This window comes from Schistocerca cancellata, chromosome 3 (genome assembly GCF_023864275.1).
Source record: "Schistocerca cancellata isolate TAMUIC-IGC-003103 chromosome 3, iqSchCanc2.1, whole genome shotgun sequence".
Taxonomy (NCBI): Eukaryota; Metazoa; Arthropoda; class Insecta; order Orthoptera; family Acrididae; genus Schistocerca; species Schistocerca cancellata.
This window is the reverse complement of record NC_064628.1, coordinates 464958810-464977953: the sequence shown is the minus strand read 5'-3', so window position 1 is coordinate 464977953 and position 19144 is coordinate 464958810. Positions and strand designations below refer to the sequence as shown.

The 19144-nt window shown below is 36.4% G+C and overlaps 1 protein-coding gene across 2 annotated transcripts in view; it reads right to left on the bottom strand.

The window, feature by feature from the left end:
- The window catches only part of LOC126175238 (paired amphipathic helix protein Sin3a-like), a 35606-nt gene extending 19960 nt beyond the window's left edge, over positions 1-15646 (bottom strand). The window contains exons 1-3 of one of the 2 annotated variants that reach the window (XM_049921872.1): positions 15220-15646; positions 14337-14408; positions 5198-5302 (exon numbers count right to left, since the gene is read on the bottom strand). The gene's annotated coding sequence lies outside the window, so the exon portion shown is untranslated. The remainder of the gene's footprint in view (positions 1-5197; positions 5303-14336; positions 14409-15219) is intronic. The other variant, XM_049921874.1, reaches the window with a different exon arrangement.
- Between the last annotated feature and the right edge of the window lie 3498 nt (positions 15647-19144).

Below are 19144 nucleotides of genomic sequence, written 5' to 3'. Positions count from 1 at the left end.
TCTTTTTAAATGCAACCACTGTTGCTATCGAATCAGAAATAAGTTGCTTCTCACTATTCAAAGTTCTACCGCGGGTGCTCAAGTATGCAGTCAAGTCCATTAAAAATGCAAGGTCTGAACAATCTATTCAGGATCTTCTAATATTGATTCCAGATTTCCATTTTTCGTTAGAAAGCCATCACAGTGAGTCTTGAATCAAAAATCATTCCAGGGATGCATTGCCTCCTGAATTAACTAATGTGTTCACAGTAATACATTATTTCTCCATATTTTTGATTCAATCCCATAATACACTGAACGAAATTAATGTGGCTTCAGAAAATTTGCTATTTGTACCACCAATTACATCACATTCATCATGTCTGCAAATTTGATATACAATTCAATTAATCCTTTACAAATCATTCTATTAATCATTGTAACTGTTTGCTTTTTCACCGCCAACTGAAACTTTACATTCTCTGTGCACAGCATAGTAACACCGTTTCATAAGAAACACTGAGAATTCTCAACTTTCTCCTGGAGAAAGAATCAATTACATTCGGTTTTAAAGGCCTGTGACAACAGATCACCTGACTGTCTCCTTTCCAGTGTACATTGCAATAGCCAGAGGACCTTTGAACTTCCTTTACACCACAAGAAAACTATCACACCACATGCTGTAAGAAACACATTGCACTGCTGAATGAAATGTAATGCTGTACTGAGTTGTTTCAAGCAAAGCTGAGGTGAACCTAATGAAGCTGAGACATATCAAGTAGTATCGAGACAGCAGGCTAAGGTCACAGTGATGTATCAGGATGTGATCACTTGAGTGCAGATCATTAACCACTTCATAGTGAGCTACATCTGGGAGGGCAGGTAGGCATATCACAAGAACAGTGGGAGATGCTGACTGCCTAGCAGTGCTTCAGTGAGTGCTCTGCTAACAGGTATAACTCAATTCTAACTATGATGCACTCAACGAACGCCTGAAACAGGTGGCAATTAAGCACCATGGTATATTATGTGAGTTGAAGTATCAACAAAGAAGAAATAGTCAGGTGAGCCGACAGACAGCCAAGTGCCCCATTGTATTAATAATGGGCTAGGAATATAGTATTTTCTTATTTGGCACCACTTGCACTACTGCTGAAACTGCCACTAAGGTGGTGCTATGGGAGAGACGACGAACTATGCCTGTCGCTGATAAACATATCCTCTCTCTCCTTGGCTATCTCCCCACAGAAGTCACCTTTCCAAAGTTTATCTGAATCATCAGCACAGGGCTGTTATGAGTCTTTAAAATGGGTCTCTTCCACACATATACACAGGGACACACCTCATACAAAATTCATTTCAATGATGAAATTTATCCCCCCCCCCCCCTCACACTGCCAAATTTTTGTCCCTTTACTTTAGTATTCTGTGATGGATGGGGGTGGGTGGGGCAAAAGGTCTTTATGTTCTCTCTGACACACTTTCAATTATCAAACAATGGTAACTCCCAGTACAAATATCAACAATGTCGGAGCTATCTTATATGATCTCTCACTCAATATTTCTCCGTTGGCAGGAAAGTCTGTGTTTTTAAATAGCTTCTGCTGTATTCTGTCGTGACTTAATGAGTGGTGTTCTCCAAATCTTTCTTGTTTCATTTGACATTTGTAGATCTTTGTCCAATTGTACACACACATGCTGGCTTTGTCTGTCTCGAATAATGACATTAACTTTTGTAATTGCCATTTTGGCAACTGAGACAAATGATGGCAAATATTTAGATATCTGTGATGTTTATAGCATAAGTAATCTGCTTTGTCACATTCAGCTATCATCATCATCTTCTTCTTCTTCATCTTCATCATCGACACTAGACATTTGCTACTCCATGCAGCACTGTCACCCAAGCATTTCATGCAAATCCAGTGTAAGAAGCACGCAATTTTCATTTCACGAGTTGGCTGCCCAATTCTCCAACGTGTTGCTTGTACTTTAAGAAAGTGTATAGTGGATCATAATTTAAGCAAAACCAACATTAAAACATATGACCTCATTTTAAGATGGAGGGAACCTGCCCTGATGTACACCTGTGGAGAAAGCCAGGGCACACCAGCTTTGTTGTAGTTAAGTGCCTTGAGATAAGAAATACATTCAAAATCTTACCTATCCCAAGCTATTCTCACAAAAAACTATCAGTGAAAAGCAAATAGGACCCCAAACAAAGTTACAATTAAAATATGAACAAATGTAGAGGCAAACAAAAACAGAAATGAATGGTTAGCAGATTAGCTATATTAACAGTTTGCAAGAAGCAAAAACGGTGCACAATTTAAATTATAATGGGGACATTAGGATAAAAAGAAGGAAAACCAACTCATTGTTTTATGACTGACAGTTCCACATCCTCACGGACAAGCTACATTACCTTGTGTAGCACCAGTATTAGCAGTTACAAAGTTATGTGTGGAGACTAGATGGGGAATGACACCCACAACTTAACTGAAATTGCTTGTACATGGAAAAAAGTGAGAAGCAGTAATTGGTTAGGTACATAAGGGCACATACACCCTAACTTTAGGAGCCAGAGCACCTTCCTCTTCTTAATTGTATAATAAAGATCCTCTTGTTCCAGTAGTTTTTGATTCAGTGCTCGATGAGGTCTGCTTTATATTATGTTCTATAGGAGGATTTACAACGGAGTTGAGGAATTCCTGACAGGCAGAAGACAACATGTTATTTTGGCTGGAGAGTCACTGATAAACCATGAGTGACTTACAGAATGAGAACACTAGTCTTTGTATTACCCACACTAACATATAGGCAGTTGCAATATCGGACACTTAGTAGAAGATGTAGTTATCTACAAAGAAATGTTGCACATAATACTCAGCCATATCTAAGAAAATTATAAAACAAGTACCAAGACTACCAAGTCTTGCAGTTAAGTCATTTCATAGAAATACCTATAAATATTATTCCACTGAGATAAGGATTTCATAGGTGGAACAGTGTTGATGTTGTGGTCTTCAGTCCTGAGACTGGTTTGATGCAGCTCTCCATGCTAATCTATCCTGTGCAAGCTTCTTCATCTCCCAGTACCTACTGCAACCTACATCCTTCTGAATCTGCTTGTTGTATTCATCTCTTGGTCTCCCTCTACGATTTTTACCCTCCACGCTTCCCTCCAATACTAAATTGGTGATCCCTCGATGTCTCAGAACATGTCCTACCAACCGATCCCTTCTTCTAGTCAAGTTGTGCCATACGCTCCTCTTCTCCCCAATTCTATTCAGTACCTCCTCATTAGTTGCGTGATCTACACATCTAATCTTCAGCATTCTTCTGTAGCACCACATTTTGAAAGCTTCTGTTCTCTTCTTGTCCAAACTATTTATCGTCCATGTTTCACTTCCATACATGGATACACTCCATACAAATACCTTCAGAAACGACTTCCTGACACTTAAATCTACACTCAATGTTCCCAAATTTCTCTTCTTCAGAAACGTTTTCCTTGCCATTGCCAGTCTACATTTTATATCCTCTCTACTTCGACCATCATCAGTTATTTTGCTCCCCAAATAGCACAACTCCTTTACTACTTTAAGTGTCTCATTTCCTAATCTAATTCCCTCAGCATCAACCAACTTAATTCGACTACATTCCATTATCCTCGTTTTGCTTTTGTTGATTATTCATCTTATACCCTCCTTTCAAGACACTATCCATTCCGTTCAACTGCTCTTCCAAGTCCTTTGCCGTCTCTGACAGAATTACAATGTCATCGGCGAACCTCAAAAGTTTTTATTTCTTCTCCATGGATTTTAATACCTACTCCGAATTTTTCTTTTGTTTCCTTCACTGCTTGCTCAATATACAGATTGAATAACATCGGGGAGAGGCTACAACCCTGTCTCACTCCATTCCCAACCACTGCTTCCCTTTCGTGACCCTCAACTCTTATAACTGCCATCTGGTTTCTGTACAAATTGTAAATAGCCTTTCGTTCCCTATATTTTGCCCCTGACACCTTCAGAATTTTAAAGAGTATTCCAGTCAACATTGTCAAAAGCTTTCTCTAAGTCTACAAATGCTAGAAACGTAGGTTTGCCTTTCCTTAATCTAGCTTCTAAGATAAGTCGTACGGTCAGTATTGTCTCACATGTTCCAATATTTCTACGGAATCCAAACTGATCTTCCCCAAGGTCAGCTTCTACTAGATTTTCCATTGGTCTGTAAAGAATTCGCATTAGTATTTTGCAGCCGTGGCTTATTAAACTGATAGTTCGGTAATTTTCACATCTGTCAACACCTGCTTTCTTTGGGATTGGAATTATTATATTCTTCTTGAAGTCTGAGGGTATTTTGCCTGTCTCATACATCTTCTTCACCAGATGGTAGAGTTTTGTCAGGACTGGCTCTCCCAAGGCCGTCAGTAGTTCCAGTGGAATGTTGTCTACTCCGGGGGCCTTGTTTCGACTCAGGTCTTTCAGTGCTCTGTCAAACTCTTCACGCAGTATCGTATCTCAGTATCGTATCTCCCATTTCATCTTCATCTACATCCTCTTCCATTTCCATAATATTGTCCTCAAGTATATCGCCCTTGTATAGACCCTCTATATACTCCTTTCATCTTTCTGCTTTCCCTTCTTTGTTATAACTGAGGAACAGTAAGCAAAGCAATTGGCAGACTGATTCAATGGTATACCTGCTGGTAGTCTATACTGCAATGTTGTTCAGGACCGGGGATTCATAATGGGTTGATAAACAAGAGAATTTAACCATATTCAATGAAAACATCTCAAATGGTTGCAGACTTCTTTCAGTGGTGAAAATGTGACACAGAAACAGTTAGAAATCTCCACTGGCAGATACTCAAAGGCAGATACTTGATATATCATAAAAACCAATATACATGATTATGTAGGCCAGTTTTGCAAGGTGGAATCCAGGAGTGTTCTGTACTTGTTTACACACAACTCTGCTAGTATGAAGATAAAAGTAAAGTTCATAACTTACACATCCACTGTCATCTGGTAATTAGAAAGACAACATCCTACTACACACTTTTTTGTGGTTTGAACTCTACACATACTGAAATACAGTAACAGACCCACAACATTTACTCTGAATTTTTCAGATTTCATATATGGGAACTTGTTTTAGAAACAAATTATTAATTTAAAGAATCTTAATTATGCAACATTATGTGACTTACTTGACGGATGTGTTGATCTGCCTTCGGTTTCTCAATAAAAATTTGTGGCAGTGTTAAACATAATAGATGCTGCACAGTTATCTTTCACAACAGCATTACTGTAACCTGAAACATCACATTTAATTTATTTATTTTTATTCGGTCCAGCAAATCACTTTTCGTGAATTGTTTGTACACACTACATACTTATTTTTACACACAAGCAAGCCTTACAGTTACATACAAAAGGCCACTATTTATTAACTAGAAACAGACATCGTGGGAAAACAAATAATAACTCTTTTAATGTAAATGTATCATTTACACACAAATGAGCCGCACACAGGAGAAACAATAAATACATTTTGTTGCAATAATGGAGAACCCAGGACAGAATATACACACATAATACGTACAGCAATCACAATGATCTGTATACCTATTATCGTTTTGCATTTTACGTATACCACACTTCTGTACACTTTTGCAAAAATGTGACACACTTCAAATTAAAATGTGATTTTAAAAGGTAATGTACAGGGAAGAAGGGGTAAAATTTCAACATATGTTACACTACATATTTTTCAAATGGAATTCTTTTGGAATTAGCATTCTTAGTTACTATAGTACATGGGATGTCTTGCAAATTTTTTCCTAGAAATGAATGAAAGGTTAAATTTCACATTTCTGTTGAAGCCTATTTCTGTTGAATTGTACTCCTACCATGCATATTTTAACAGGGTATGAGGAACCTCTGAACACTCAAATAAAGAAGCGCTTTTTAGTTCTAAATTAAAGTTTATTTAAAGTATTGGAACCGTAACATATTTCTAAAGAAATAAATGCAGGAAAGTCACACGAAGAAGTAATTGAACTGACTGTATGAATCTTACTTTAAAATGTTTGTCTTTCTTCCTCCTGCTCTGCAAATAGAACTTTGTTGTTCATACCTGCAAACTCTACTGTTTCAAAATACTTTATTTATAGTCCTTATATCACTTTAAGTCCATACTTTCACAACCAGATAATCATAAGATCAGAAGATTCAATTACTACAGTTTTGTTGCAGCCTTGCATTTTTTTTTTTTTTTTTGTTTCTCATATTTAATCTTCTTTAAACTCTCTTTTCACTTTTTTTTTACTAGTGTCTGCAATTCATTTCAGCCTTTTTTTTTTTACAGCTATTATTAATGATTTCTCCCCCTCCCTTCGAATGAGGACAAATACCTCCTCACTCAGCTGTCTTCCCCTTGTGCTTGCTTACAGTAATTCTGTTGCAAAGAGATACATTTATTCTCCTTGTGCAAGATTCACATTCACCTGTACTTTTCACTTCAGCATACAAAGAATCAACATCAGGTTATATATCCAGTCTTCTATGAAATCGTCAGAATGAATAGCTTCTTCATAATACTCAATAATTCTGCAACATTTGTTTCTTTTGCTCATTATAAACTAGTGCTTTCAGACAGTGAGTAGTTGACACTATCAAGAAACCCTTGATCCAGTCAATTCTAGCTATTTTATTTACATCCTTGAGTTGAGAGCAGCTGTGAAGGTGGGTTAAGGTCTGATGCACAGAACCAGGTGGAGCTGTACTACGTGACTCACAACCAATTGGCAAATCAGTCTTCTTCTCTGGGGGTTGTGCTATGTTTGTGAAGCTTATTGTTTATTTCCATCATAGTATTCTGTGCCGAATGATTGGCGGCAAGCAATCATGCCATGTGTTGCACAAATAAATAAGAGAAATAGCGTTCCACGTGTATCAACACTTGAAAAAGACAGTCTTCCACTGAATCCACTACAGAACAAGCCAGATATCACACCACTGCCAAATGCCATGAACAGACAACTGAAGCTTGTGGTATTGGTTTGAGAACTGTTCAGAGAATATCCAGCAAAGCTAAGGCGTTTATGCAACCCTGCAGCTCAGATGTTTCCAAGTCAAAAGTGAGCTAAGCGATTTTGCAAAAAATCGTTTTGTGGCACACAGTATTCAGTGGCTACAATACAGATCAAGGCCAGTGGCTACAATACAGATCAGGGCCAGTGGCAGTCGCGGCTATGCTTATCTACTGTTCATAGGTTCACTATGCGTCAGTTCATGAAGCCAACAGGATGATTAGACATAACAAATAGGAAGTAAGAATAGAGGCAATGTATTTTTAGCACCTAAATTGAAACCACTGTCCTGTTTGCTGTTTCTTGAGCCCACGTCTCATAGGTTAAATTACAATGTAGAAAAGGGCAGATTGCTACTTACCATAAAGAAGACACATCAATTTGCAGACAGGAAAATTAAAGGACACTTACATATAGTTTTTGGAAGTATCTTAATTGTGCCTGTCTGCAACTGGACATTTCTTCTTTACAGTAAGTAGCAATCTGTCTTTTCTTACATTGGAGGTATTCCTACCAGAAGTTTCCATCGTTTCATAGGTTAATCACAAAGAGATGAAAACGTATCTAATGGTGTGGTGAAATAACTATGCAATGGATCTGCACAAGCAAACTGACTGAGTGGGTGAATGTTGTTGTTGTTTATTATTATTATTATTATTATTATTATTATTATTATTATTATTAAATCATGGGAGAAGGCAGGTGGATCAATGTTTATTAACAATAGAGTTGCACAATCAATATATTAATAAAAAATGATCCAACTTCCTTCTCCCATGACTTAATTAAAAAACACTGATTCCCTCAGTCAGTGTGCTAGCACAGACCGAATACATAGCAAAAAGAGCAGAGAAATATTTCACTGTTTTTATAAACAGATCATGGATTGTGACACCGCCCTTGGTTTACAGGTATTGGCACAGTTTAAATAGCTGTGACTTGGACAAGTAGCAATTAAATTCACAATCCTTGTTTACAGCAATGTTTCACCCTTTCATCTGCATGTATTACTTCAATACACATCTGCCTGCTGCTGTTGCGTTGTCTGCATACGAGTAACAGCTGACAACTTATTTTATTACCACCACACTTCACATCAAGTGCTTATAATATTCCTGTACAAATATGGAGGTATACCACTGGCCCTATCATAGTCTTTTACTGTGTTCAGCATGTTTGCTACATGCCAATTCCAAATGGACAATGTTCAGGATACTGAAAGGCATGGGGGTTAACATATCAGAAACCAATGATGGAAGGAAATTACTAATGGAATGAAGTGATTAGCTGGAAGAACAGTGTTTTGAGAGCAATCCAGGGCATCAGACAAGTTGGCATGTCTCAAATTTATTAAGTACAAGAAACTTTCATCAATCATAACCACACAAGAGATTTGTCCTGAACAATGAGCAATGGGTAAGGGTAACAGATTTATAGTGCTTCATGTAGGACCAGCAGAAGCTGATTTTTAAGGTGTCAAGGGCCAAGAATTCTGAAAATTACCATTCAGAAATGATGTACAGTGTCTTCAAATGGTCGTTTAAAGAACAATTTTCGCCTATATCCCCATGTGTATTGTTGTTGGTTAAGCTTATTGTCAGAATCGCTAGTGCAGGTGAACTAAGTTCCAACAATGAATTCCAAGAAGTCAGGCACTATTGCTTGGTTGTAATCAAACTGAGTATCTTTACGTATTCACTACGTACCAGAGTAGAATTGCTGAATCGTGTTGATGCCCACAAGCCGGTGTACAGGGTTTATGAGATACACGAAATTACAATGCAGCACGGACACTGTATTGTTAGATTACATTCATAGCATTATCATTACAACCAAAACGAGCTGGTAACGGCTCAGGTGAAAGCACATATCACAGAAAAGAACAAATACATTTAAAATTGCAGGTGCTGATACAAACACATGGCAATATAATGCATCTCAACATCTGCATGGGCATTTTGCATAAGACACTCAGGAAAACAGTAGGATGAAGATTATGACAGACAAATTGGAAGCAACAGGATATGGAACCTTTGCTGGAAATAAGTCATCTACGTCCGACAGCAAAGACAGCAGTGTGGATTTCTAACTGTGAAGCAAGTAAGTAAGTAAGTATTAATTACTCCTACTTATGACTGTTTTGTATGGCTGTCTCTGAAGCTGTATAAAAATTATTAATAGCTCAAGTATTCACCTTGTAATAAAACCGTTTTCTTTATAAAAGATGTTTCGTTCAATTTAATACATGTACCATAACTTAGTAACAGGTCGCACAATGAAAGAAAATTAGCTTTTAGTAACTCATTAAACAAGCTACATTTCATATCCATGAAGTCACACATTTTTAAAATTTGAAAATGCTTTAAATATATTCGATCACTGTGGATGCCTACTGTAATCAATGGATAAATTCATTTGATTAACAGAAACAGGCAAATATTTTGGTAATCATCATTACCAATTTAATTGTGTTATTAAGTCCCAACCTAACCACAACCTTGTTGTCTCTTCCAAACATGTCATGAATTACAAAGTTGTGGTTAAGCTGGGCTATTAGCATGAACAGCAGAAGCAATTCAGATCAGAATGAAGATAAATGGAGAAAAAAAAATTTAAAAAAGCTTTTGAAATTCTTGAATATTTTATAAGTTAAGAAAGCGCTCTAGTTAATTATTTGAAAAAGAAGCAATATTGAGACAATAAAGGTTAATAATTTAGTTTTTGCGAATAGAACTGTTGTATTCTGACCTAATCTAAACCTTGGGCTAAGCTACAGCTCAGTTTACCAAACTGTCACAGTCCAAACCATAACCTCATAATTCGTGACATATCTGGAAAAGAAACGTCGAATATTTGTGACAACCAAGTTTTAAACTATGTTCTTGGGTTCCAGCCTACCACACCCACAGAAATCATGACACACATCAGTGAAATTTATAATCTTTATGTCACAAATATTCAGCTGCTGCAATTGAAGCTAACCTAACCAGAACTTCATAATCACAATATTTGTCAGCAGTTTTTTAGCTTTCATATTCATTAGCTTTGTCAACTCACAACCAAACTGTCACAGTCCAAACCATAACCTCATAATTCGTGACATATCTGGAAAAGAAACGTCGAATATTTGTGACAACCAAGTTTTAAACTATGTTCTTGGGTTCCAGCCTACCACACCCACAGAAATCACGACACACATCAGTGAAATTTATAACCTTGATGTCACAAATATTCAGCTGCTGCAATTGAAGCTAACCTAACCAGAACTTCATAACCACAATATTTGGTAAAAACAAACATTTGTTATAATAGCAAAGAATAGAATTTTTTTGTATTTCGGCACTAGAAATTCATTGCCTCTTTTCTAGCCTCTTATTGGTTACATGAAAATAGCCTATCACTGCCTAAGCGAAACTGACGTGTTTCCGACCTGTAACCAGTACAGAAACACTGTTAGACTATCGTTCAATTCCGTGACGTCATTTATTAATATGTCAACCAAAGCACACAGCATAGAAATCTGCTCCAGTTCTACGAGACCTACCATTCACTAGTGCTTTCATGGCCTTTGCAATTTTTTGCCTTACTCACTTCTAGTCTAACACACTTTTTATTTTTGCAAGTTTGCACCATATTACTCCAGTCTACAAGAAAGCAATTTAAACTAATCTGCAACTAGTATTTCACACAGTAATGTATTACTGCCAAAATAAATCATACATAGGGGCTGAGGTTTTGCTGAAGTCCACCCTGAATGCATACATTAAGACTAGTTCATTTAGAAAAAGTATATTTAAATATGCGACCTTTTAATTAAATGGATGAGTAAATATCATTTGGATTAATTAACATTAAGTAACAAAAATGTACTATTGAAAACAGAACTTAGCTTTTCCTTTATTCACCACAAAGAAAGTATTTACTAAATGGCAATCCTCTTATGGATAGTATTGGAAAGACCCTGTTGTGGAAACTTTACTATTTACCTGCTGGTAATTCAACAGTGCTTCCAGTGATGAGAAATTCAAACTGCTGAAAGGTGAACCTAGCTGAAATGAGGCCCCTTTCCCCTATTATACACAAGGAAACTACAGTACGAACTACACATGAAAATAAAACAACTCCAGCGTCACCTACACTGTAAAGCCACATAGGATCAGAGAGCAAGGTGATACTAAAACGAGCTGTGTACCATTGCTACATGATCATATGCATTCCCTTGTTAAGTATAGCACTTTGCTGTTAATAAAAAGAGAAAGATAAGGCATGCCCCTTGATGGTAAGTAACAAATCTTGTTATGCTTATCTGACAACCTTCAAAACACTATCACAAATGCACCAACATTGTAGTTTATCTATTCTGAGGGCTAGTGGTTTGGACTGAACATGCAGTGATCACAGATTAACAATGCACTGCAAGACCTATGCATCACCCTTTTTTATATATATAAAGGAAAGAAAGTAAGTCAGTTCTTAGTGAACTGCATGCACATATTTTATTATTTAATATCCATTTCTAAGCTTCTTTTTCATCTTTTACAATGCATCTTTCTAAAGCTCTCTAGCTTCATAAACTCAACCTACAGTTAACTTCATTCACCAACAAAGCTGCTGGAACTCTTCCATATGTAGTTCAATTAATTTATAATTCAATGTTAATTATTTGTTCGAAACATTCCATTCTAACACAATGATTCAGAATTTAAAATTGTACTTCTCACTGTAAATTTTCAGAACAGTCTCATTCAATTTCTGCAATATACTACCTATTTCAGGAGTTTTCAAGCAGTTCATGAAATTATCTACCCCACTTCCCTAAAAAAATAATCCTATTCAGTAGTCAAGACAAGACGGCATTGTGGAACATACAGTAACTATCGGTAATTGAGGGTGTTATTACAAAAGTCCAAACTGTTAGTTCTTATGTACACAGTATCGTGTTTGAACATACACTTTTCTGAGTGTTATCATAATCAATGCAGCACTTGTGTTAAGTATGGTAACAATTTTAAACAAACTGATTACATGTAAATAAAAATTACATGTTAGTGCTGTATTTTATCAGAAGATCCTTATAATCAAGACTCAGTAATAAAAATATTGCTCAATCTTTGAAATTCACAATAATTCAAACTCTTTCTGCATAAAACCTTAAGGCTGTTCTACTGATCATTCCCTCTGAAGAAAGAATTTGTTCTTGTGACTGCAAACTTTCTGGACAGTGTTTTGTGACCTACTGATTATTACACAAGTGCAAATTTACAAATATAATAATTTTTGTATTCAATCTGCCACACTTGAGTTACCATCATTATTTTGTATTACTCTGTCTACAATAAATTTTATTAAGTATCTAAAGTTACCTCAAAATCTTACAAAAACAACAATTTTTAACTTAAAAGCATTAGAAATTGATACCAATATGGTGTTTCACACAAATTATCTCACTTGAGACAACAGCAATTTTATACACACCTAAAACTTCTGTTAATGGAGTCAGCTTATCAAATCTCTCATTACAGCTGGCATTTTCATTATCCATCATCACTACAATGCAAGTGCTTTGAGATGATTTTTAATGTGTTCCTTCACGTCACTTCCCTCCCCCTCCCCACTTATTTATAGTAAATTTTTTGGGTTTATCAATGTGAATGGCAAGCTTAAGCAACAATACCAATAAACTTTCCACTTCTTGAACATTTTCCTTCCACTGAATTAGCTGTAAACTAGCAGAAATACCATTATGGGTGATCTGTTCAACATATACTTGGATCAGAGTGACAGGGAGATATGATGTCAGTTCACCATTACACACAAGCACAATCCGGCTCAAGTAGCAGCAGCCGTGCCACTCCCTGCAAAGTACATTCCTATATTCCCCATTGAACATGCAGTAATGGGTTTGCTTTGAATGATCTGGTTTACATGCAATACTGACTTTGCTTTGTACGATCCGAACAGTCATACCAAATTCCAAATCAATTTCACAGTTACCTTCACAAATTCCATAAAAAAATGTATCACAATGAAATACAAACATGCCGCAATGAAAACAAAGTACATCAAAACAAATCACAACAATTATGTGAAAGCCTGGAATTTTGTCACCTGTAGCTGACAGATAACCCGTAGCGGAGCGACATGACACTGTGCACGGAACAGGAGGTGTAGCCAAATACATGCTCCGATTGGTTGTTCCTACATAGCGGTCCCATTATTGTTTCTTTTTCAAATAATTAACCAGAACACTTTCTTAACTTATAAAATATTCATGAACTTCAAAAGATTTTTTAATTTTTTTCTCATTTTATTCTCACTTCGATCTGAATTGCTTCTGCTGTTCATGCTAATGGCCAACCAATTACTATGTTAATTTAAAATGACAAAAAAAGGACAGGAAATTATTTTGAAATGTGGTACTTGACAATAACATGGAACACAAATGGGAGCAGCAGCAATGAACATAACAAATTCAATGTAAACAGCATAACATATTCAATGTGCCACAAAAGACTATTCATATGATGCCATTTGGTCCCAGGTGGCCCTTTGACTGGAAGGTTAAAGTAATGGTCCCTTGAGGACAAAAAGTCACAATTTCAACAGATTTATACAGATTTATTTGGTAGAGGAAACTGAAATATTAAGTTCCATCCAAGATACAATATTTTGCACTCTCACATTGAAAGAAAGAAAATTTTTTTCTAACGCAGGATTTGTAGATACGACAGTTTTTCTTCATTCTGACTTCCTGCACCTGCACTCTCTCTCTCTCTCTCTCTCTCTCTCTCTCTCTCTCTCTCCCCCCCCTCTAAACAGTTTAAAGAGGGCTCTCCACACCACTACGAAGAAAATTTCATGCGCAGCCTGTTCACTTAATAGGCAGACCATGGCTTGGCAAAACTTTCTTCCTCCACTTCCCATGAAACATTCTGTTAAAGGTTGAGGGAAGGTGAAATGGGCAGCAAACAAGTGCCAATGACAATGAATGACTCAAGAAACAAACTGGCTCTGGTATTACCAAGCACTACCACATAAAACACATTTCCAGTAACAATTCATGCTAGCTATCAGAAATCATAAATCTGATCTGAAACTCAGAAACGACAAATAATAACCCAATAGCCAAGCAGAACACTTATAACACACACTCTATAGCCCTACCGATCAGTTTAAAGATAATTTAAGGAGAAGGCAACAAAAAAACTAATTCATTTAATTCATGCAATATAGTAAGTGCAACTTTCAAACTTACTTGGCATATTACATCCAATGTCGCAAAATGAAAATTTATTTCAAACTAAAAAGTTCACTGAGGCAAATCACTCTGTAAAAAAAAGGAACAGAATTATGATTTTCCATTCAACTAAAACAACTTCGCAATTATAATCAATAATGAAACCTCATTAAGGAGCTTATCAGTTAACAAGAAGAAATAGTCTATCATCCATTACAGCTGTATCAATTTAGTTACCCTATGGCATTTAAGATTTGCACGCACTAATTTTAGGAGATTTCTGTATTTTACGTTAGTGTGAAACAAGATGATATCGTTCGTGTTTTTAAAAAAAAAAAAAAAAAAAAAAAAAAAAAAAAAAAAAAAAAAAAAGGTAGAGACACTAGAAAAAAAATACGAGACCTGAATCTCGTAGAATGTCTACGAGTCGCCATAATACATACACCTTTTTCAAACTGACATTTCAAAGGACGATATCTTAACATGTACCAGATACTAAGGTACATCACAAATCAACCAATTACAAGTTTATTGAATTACGATTAGGCCTACTGCTAAGTTTCAAATAAGAATATTACGAAGACTACTACGTTGTTCTCAGTTACGATTCAATCATGCAAAAGTATGGCAAAAAAAAAAAAAAAAAATAAAATAAAATAAAGGAAAGAAGATCCTTGTGGATGATTTAAACCCCTGGGCGGCAGTGGACTTCATTTCCTTCGTTAGGTGTCGAAAAAAAGCTATGCTGCAAACACTACAGAATTTCATACCAAAATTCCAAATTATAAAATTTCGTGAGCAGTTTACAAAATACAGCCAAATATTCCAGATACACACAAAAAATGACCCCTGTACGAATATGTCAGTATCATGAGGCTAGTGGAATGATCTTCGTACTTACCTTGAATAGCTGACTAGCAAACAGGAAAAAATAATAAACACAAATTGTCCAGCAAGCTTACAATCTGGAATTTAAAGTGCACTGTACACTTTTCGGTAGGAAGCACAATTACTTCGCTAATGCATCCTACTCAAGTAGACTGACGTCTAAAATGTCTTTTACGTGCCTGCGACAGTTCAGAATACGTATAATATTCACTGCATCGACATCATATGCCCTTTTAACTTCTTGCCTTTATTTATACGAAAATTGCCGTACTTTTCGTTTCGCTCACATTCTAGTCATCGGCTATTGGCGTACAATGAACAGCAGAATTAAAGGCATATGAAAGCACACAAATTAGCCCATATGAGCTAACACACCTCACAAAACTACACAAGCCACCATTCACAACAATAATCGACTTGTAGATGCAAACCCAAACAGCCAGACGAGACGAGCCGAGGATGCCAAATCTATATCGGCTGTGTTGCCAAACCTCACCAAAGATTTAAGAGTAGCAACTACCTCTCTGGTAAATGGAACTTCAACAGCCCGGTTTCAATCCATGTTTTCAGTAGGCATTAATACGCATTCCCCCGTCGCTAACCTTACACGGAAGTTAGCGTTCCAAACGCAAAAATTGGAAACGCTACCTACGCGACTTTCAAGATGTTGAAAAGTGATGTTTTTCCCAAGGAAAAGTCAGTGTCACGTGAAGCTTACATTTCAAGAACATTCTCCCTGACTTTTGATCTTGAATGTCTCAACCCAGAAAATTATGGAAGGACGATGTTGCCACAACTCTCTTCTACTCTCACACCGAATATTAGGCTCCTCATAAACGCAATTTTTACCAAATTTCATCAACATCGAAACTGGTGACATAAAAATACATTTATTTGAATAATCTGGTAAATTATATCTCAGTTGTTGTACGTTTAGTTTAAAATCTCATTTCTGAGATATTTATAATTTTACAAATTGTATCAAAGAAACGTACTGTACCCTACTTTGTCATAGTTCTCACAGTAAAAATGTCCTTTGACAGTTTCCTTTACTTTTTTTAACTCGTTGTCATTACGAGTGACAGTTCTCTTTGCTTTTCTTTATCAGGTAACACAAATGAAAATCAGACAGTAAAGCCAGTTTTTATCACAGCTAACACTGTTGTTCAGTACTAACGTAGTCTTCATAATCTGTAATTATGAATTCCTGCAACATAGTTTTCATGTTACTGGCAATTCTTTCATCTGAGACATCTTTAATAAGAAAATTTCCTAAGTCACTATTAATAAGGCTATGCAATATAAAACAGTTCGCCCGATTTTCAAAATATTTCATGCACTGACAAAAAGCAAATAAACTTTTATATTGCTCAGATCGTCCTCTAATAATTTACTCATTAAACTAATTATCTTACATCACAAAGCCTGTCAGCTTATTCTCCACTCCAGTGCCATATATTAATAAATACTATTGCACCTCCACGGTTGTGAAATATAATTACAAATCTTTATGTTATTGGCAGATTCAATCCGCCGAAGGGAAATGTTACATAAAAGCAGAAAGCTACTCGTAAACTGCTGTACTTGGATACGAAATTCTCGACAGAACTACGTTCAGATACTTATTTTCGAGAAATTTTTTGTAATGTCCTTCATTACCGTTTACTGTAGGTCCTATAAATTGCATAAGCGGCCTGGGCAGTTCGGTACATTGCGGTATCAATACTGAGGCAACGTACATGAGATTAAAAACTTCATTAAATATCATACAATTTTGAATATCGCGCGGAATGAATCAAGTCGTCCCTATAAAGGCGAATATAAGCTTTCACCGTCTGCCACCAGGAAGCGCTACGAGCAGCAGACCCAAGGTCATCCGAGCGCAATCGATCGGCACCCAGATTTGCTGTTCCTAGATACAAGACACAAGTTATATTATCTACAAACATAGGCATATTTCACTCACGCACAACAGAGCCTGAGAAAGAAACTAATTAGTTGATTGAAGTCCTTAGACTCCAATTGACTGTTAATAACACGCTCACTGATCGTGAGGCTAATAAATTCATGTGCGTAAAAGTGAGAAAGGTAAAAATGGACTGAGTACTGAATGTGACAAATTCACTACAGCAGTAATTCGATTCTATGAAAGATTTACAGAATATCTGCAAAAGTGGTTGGCCCCATGGAAAATTTAACGTGGTTTGTATGGATGCCTCATCAAGACTCGCCTGAGCGGAAGAATGTGGAATCACTCACTATATGTTGTTTGTGTATACCTGCATCTGTAGGGGATATGAAATGTTTCTATGAATTCTTCTGCCCCAAGAAGTCTGTGAATGAGGAACATGAATTTTCATTAATCTTCAGCCCCACAAAAAGTGGATCATATTTTGAGAAATTTAGACATTCTTCCCGTCATTTGGAACTGCTAAAAATTGTTCAGTTTTTTTTTCATTCTATCCCAAAATGCAAATTGAGAAATACTTTAAAGGACTAATATGTCTATGAACTCTCTACGAGGTCTATTGCAAGTACAATATAGTTATAAGAAATATTGGTTGCAAAGAATTCCGCATGTGTCTAATGAATGACAACGATTATTAAGGAAGATAAACTCCATAGAAAAATATTCCTGAACTACCATTAACTAGGAGCAAACGGCGAAAAACAAATAATAAGTTATGTAATTGTATATAAATATAAAAATGTAGGAATAAAGCATATATTTTACTTTGTTTACGTTTTCTCGACACACTATCCCGTTTTTCGAATCCTTACTTGGGGGTAGAAATCAGAAGACTGTCAGTCTATGTGACCTAATAACAATTTCATATTCATCACTACAAACACGCACCGTATTTGAACGTGAATATCTCGTTAACAAGCTTCCAGGAAACCTTCCACAGGTCGTTTCCAATTTCTGCGTGTCATTTCTACCATAGGATATGATCGGTACTACTCAACACGATGGCAGACGCATTCCGCCGTATCACCATGCAGTAGTCTAGTGCTGCTTATTCGGCATCCGGAGCCCATCAAAGTTTACGGGTCAACAATAGAAGTACACTTAGTGGTTTTTAAAGTAAATATTGGGTCATTCCACACCAAGTGGTCTAAAACTGAAAAAAGTTCCCACCATCATGGTCTCCAATTTTCGTCAAATTTTAACTGTAGCTTTAGTCAAGTGTTGAAGTAAGTTTCCCAAGATTTCAGGCCTCTAGCTGCAATAGCTGCTGATCTAGACCCCCTTGTCTGAAGTGTACTTAGTCCGTGTGCATGCAACATAAAAAAAATGTCATATTTGGAGTCTAATAAAATCGAAACTAATTCATAAGAATGGTTAGTAAGATGCGACCCTGTACAGTTTTTTTTGCTGATTCCAACGAAATTATGTATAACATTACTCATGCAAACCCCGGTCAAATAACTCGACTCAAAGTATACTTCAAAATTTGTCGTGACACAACGCGACAAATTTTGACCAATATTAAGACTGCAATGATTTCCTTGCAGTTGAAGATATGGACTTGAACTTTTGGCCAAGCTTCATGCTTGTGCTAGACATAATGCAGCCGGATTTGCAATGATCCAGGCCATATGGTCGCCCTGCAGTATCTCTTCAAATTAGGCAGTGTCAGCACAAACGGTAAAATTTACCAAAGTTTCAAGCCAATTACTAAAAAATAGTTGGCCTGAATCTGCTTGTGAATAGTATCACCTAAAAGAGAAACTCTTGCTCTACAAGACTGACATTTGTTTTTTTTGCAACGCGACCATTAAGTACTCATTAACTCACATCAAAGTTGTTATATTTTGTATGCGCGATGCACTAATTTTTCTTCATTTCTAGGAATTTGAATCTTAATAGTCGCTTAGAATTACTGATATAATTGGATATTTCATTCGTGTTTTATTCAGTGATTGGCCAGTGAGAG